Source organism: Helianthus annuus, chromosome 8 (assembly GCF_002127325.2).
Source record: "Helianthus annuus cultivar XRQ/B chromosome 8, HanXRQr2.0-SUNRISE, whole genome shotgun sequence".
Taxonomy (NCBI): domain Eukaryota; kingdom Viridiplantae; phylum Streptophyta; class Magnoliopsida; order Asterales; family Asteraceae; genus Helianthus; species Helianthus annuus.
The window spans coordinates 147,955,814-147,960,396 of NC_035440.2; positions in this window are offsets into that span (position 1 = coordinate 147,955,814).

Here is a 4,583-nt window from a genome sequence, read left to right on the forward strand (position 1 = left end):
CAACCTTATCTTTAATACAAAGTATCCTAAAAATAAATATCCTCTACGATGTGAGATTTTAGGTTTTTGTTTTAAATGTTTAGCTTGTAGATTTTAAACTTTTTGTTTACATTATTGTGTCTTGTTATGTATCATTTTGTTTTTTTTTTTTTTTTCTATATATGTGTCATTCTGTTATATTTTTTAACATTATGTTATATTTTGGTTGATATTGTGGTATATTTTGTGATCTATTATATCATTAAAAACTTATTATTCTAGAAGCTTGTAGAATAATTTTACCATTTTAATTTATTACAATTTATGTTATAACTAGATGGAAGCTCCCGCCGCGATGCGGTCGGGGCTTAGAAATTAAGACGCCATATACACAAATAAAGCATAAACGCTAGGTTTAAAACGCCCATAAAGTGTTATTCAGCGATACGACGTTTGTGTGTATAAACAAACTCCATAATTTATGACATGTGAAATATACTATCTATATGAAATATGACAAAAGAACACAATTGGGAAGTCAGATTTGGCTAAGCATCACTATCATATGAATCAGAAAGTCGAGCTTCATTTGATGATTATGAAGCGGAGTATGACTTCTATCGTGATCTTGTGGAGGCGCCTGAGGCGATACCGTTTATCTCACTTATCAAGTTCCCCCCTGTTGTCATTCATAGATCAAACACATTCGAGTGTATATTCTTCGCTACATACTCCCCAGCCTTACTACCACCGTGTCCGTCATACACCCCAAAAGGCCCTAATATCATAGCTAAAAAATCATTAGGCGGGTCAAACGAACCCAACACATTTTATCAAGTGTCGGAATCACCCAAACACGTTTTATCAAGTGTTAATGCTGTTCAAAAAAGGAAAAAAAATGAAGTATTAATAACAAAAAAAATGTAATGGCCAAATGAACCTAATCATATAAGATGAAAAAAAAAATAATAATAATAATAATAATAATAATAATAATAATAATAATAATAATAATAATAATAAGAATCAACTTATTTTTTTGTTTTGGCTTGCTCTCCATTTTAATAAAACAAAAACTTCATTTTAATAAGAAAGTTTTTCACATACATAATCCAACTTTTTTTGAAAATCATCCAAAGCCAAAGATACAACTTACCTAAGCTAAAACTTGTTGCTTATTTATAATTTATAATTTAACTAAATTAAATGCGTTATGAATTTGACCTATTTAAGCAAAGTTTCATATTTTTTAATTAATTAAAAAACGATTTTAATATTAAAACTTATTTTAGGCATCACAAAATCAACAACCACCACGTGCCCATCCCCTCACCCTCAGGCTCTCTCTCCTCTGTATTCATTAAGTTTTCTTTTCTGTTTTCTATTTTTTGACTTTTTTATTTTATTTTTTACTTTTGTTTGAAAAGAAATTATCATAAAGACTATGTTTAGCTTATTTTTTCAAAACAATTTATGGCTTTTTTTGAAAAAGTTAATAAGTGACAATAAATTGAGTTATTAACTTTTTCCCTTAAATAATAATTTTATATCAAACACTTTTTAACTTTTCAAAAATTAAGTAAACTAATAAGTCACTAAAATAAGTAATCTCAAATACCCTGCAAGACCCAAAGGATAGAGGATCAAAAGAAATAATATTAAAGCTAGACCCAAAGGATATAGGATCGTAAACAAGATATCTTTCTATAGATTTTAGGGGTCTGTTTGCTATGAGATAATGGAATAAATGAGTGAATGAAATGGGTAAGGGAATGGAATGGAATGGAAACCGGAATAAGATAAGTCATTACCATTTCATTATTTTGTTCAATTACCCCGTGGGGATTAAATGATACATTACTTTTTGTTGTTTGGTAGACAAAAAACGAATGAATGGAATACAGTTCATTAAAAGACAATAATGCCCCTATCTCAAAATAAAGAAAATTTACCAATATTAACAAAATATCGAGATTAAGAATAAAAAATTTTATATTGAGAAAAATATAATATATTTAACTAACAAAATCTAAAAATTGTTCAAAAGTTTCCAACCAAATATAATTAAAAATCATCCGAGGTTTGCCAAATCTTGTATCTATTGTAAATGAAAACAAGTGTGGGACACCTCTTATGTTTTAAGAGCTTTTAGATTTGGTTTTTAGCGGAAAAATAATAGGGCATTATTTTAAGAAATTAATTGTATACTTAAGTTTTCAAATTTAGAAGTGGCTAATTTTTACAATAATTTTCTTTTTAATTTTTGTTTACAACTTTTCCCAACATGATTTTTTTTTTAATTTATGTTATAATTCATTTGTATCTTTGAAATTTAGATTGTGAGCAAATTTTTTTAATCAATTTTACAGTTATATTTTCCTTTATTCCTATACAATTGATTACATACTAATTAAGCAATATGTCTATATAATAGATTTAAAATTAAAACCAAAATTGTTAATCTAAAAGTTAAATAAGAAAGCAACGATCACATTCCAAAAATAAATAAAATTTGATAGGTACAGTAATTTTCAACAATTTAAATTTCAAATCGTTAACTTAAAATGAAAGTATTTAAAATTGATAATCAAGACAACCATTTAAGTTCTTTGTTTCTGTGTTTTTACATGATTTCTTGATATTTATCTTCTTTAGTATCTATGAATAACTTTATTTTAATAATACAAATTGTTTGCTTATATAACATGTTTTTAAATACTTTTTTAGGAGGGAGTTTTCTATGTCACTAATTATTGTGTAGTATATTTATTTTACGAATATCATAACCATTTTAATGAAATATTAAATGATAAATTATTGTATAAATGATTCCATGTATCTAATCTCATAAGTAATTAAATAAATTTTAAAAAAATAAGTGTATAAACATTAATAAAGATTTATATCATACCAAATTTTTAAAAAAAAAATGTGACGATTACTTTTGTTTCACATATGGCTAGAGTAATTTTGTGTATGAATTTAAGTTAGTGTTTTGGCTACTCCCTATTTCCAAATGCAAAATAAGACATTTTTTTAAAACTACAATTTTTAATAAAGATGATTGTGAAATATTATTGAGGAAATGAACCATTGATCTTGAAGATCCTATGACCCATACAACTTCATCGACCTTCCTACTAATTCAAAGTATCATGTTTCTGAAAGTTGTATAGTCGATACCTTGGTAAATGACTCTATTGCATTAATATTTTTTTTATTTGTTTTTATTAACTTTTTTAAAATCTACATTCTAGTATTACTAACAATTTGTTCTTATTTTGTAGTGGCTACCTAAACACATCCGAATTTTTGCTGCTTTACACAATAATTTCAAAATAATTATAAAGATGATTGGTGGATCTGAATAGGAATTGAAAATATCTATATAGAAAGGGCTTTTCAAAATTACAATGTTTATAATCTATTTATAATATACTACATTTGTTTTTATTTTTATTTTCATATCTACTTGTTTGTTACAAGTATAATGTTTTCGGTTGGATTGATTTTATAAAATCTGGAGGAGTTCCATAGGGCAAGATGGGTATTTTCAAATGATCAACGAGCCAAGAAAAGCTTTTACTTGCAATAGATCAGGACCTTTAATATTTCATAAAATCGTGTTTATCAGAATCATCTTCGCGTAACATTGTTTTTTTTAAATTCAGTATTGTGTTTATTTGGTGGTTTAAATATTTGAACATTATCATTTGTCTTCTTTTATCATAAGTTATTAGTACGATTTTAAAATTGTGCTATATGTTCAAAACCCATGTTTAATTATACCCCGCGAACTCCACGGGACAGAATAAACATTACATTCTCAAATTACAAAACATAGTGACACGGATGGATTTTTCCAACACCAACAATAATTTACCTGGATGACAATTAGCTACAACCTTTTCACATATACTAAAAAAAAACTTACCAAACTATTTAGAAATCCTACACATGAACATTAGCCTACACAAACTATTAAGATAAAATGGAATCCATCTAGCATTGTGTAACAACCGTCAATAAAACTCGTAATTAGAATAATAATTATTCATTAAGAAAACCCTAATTAAGACACCCAAGTAATTTGGCATAAACCCTGAAATTTCCAGAACAATCGGAAGCAGGATCAGGGCCCCTAAAACTCGAGGGGGGCAAACCCTAGTTGATAATTATCTTAATTAATTCGTTGCTCAGTTCTTATTTGTTGAAATTGTTGAATCACCTAAGCTACAACCGAACTCAGCTAGGCTAGGAAGTAGGCTGCACCCTTTACTGTAACGCCCGGCTCTTTTGTACTTTCCATTTATAGAAAGCTTTGTTCGTAATTCTATTTTTGGAAACCTTGTATTCTTGTAATCGCTCCTTTCATTGTAATCATTATCAAACCGAGACTTGGATCATTAATGAAGCTTCTATTTTGTTACATTTATGTTATACACACTCTATGTATGCTCGTATGTTCGATTTGGTGAATCAATCAATGTTTAATCGTTATTCTTGGAAACTATGTGCGAAACTTGTAATTTATCTAAACTTATGCATTGAACGTCTTTTTGAACGAGAACGATACTTGGTTATGACATTTATACGCTTAAACA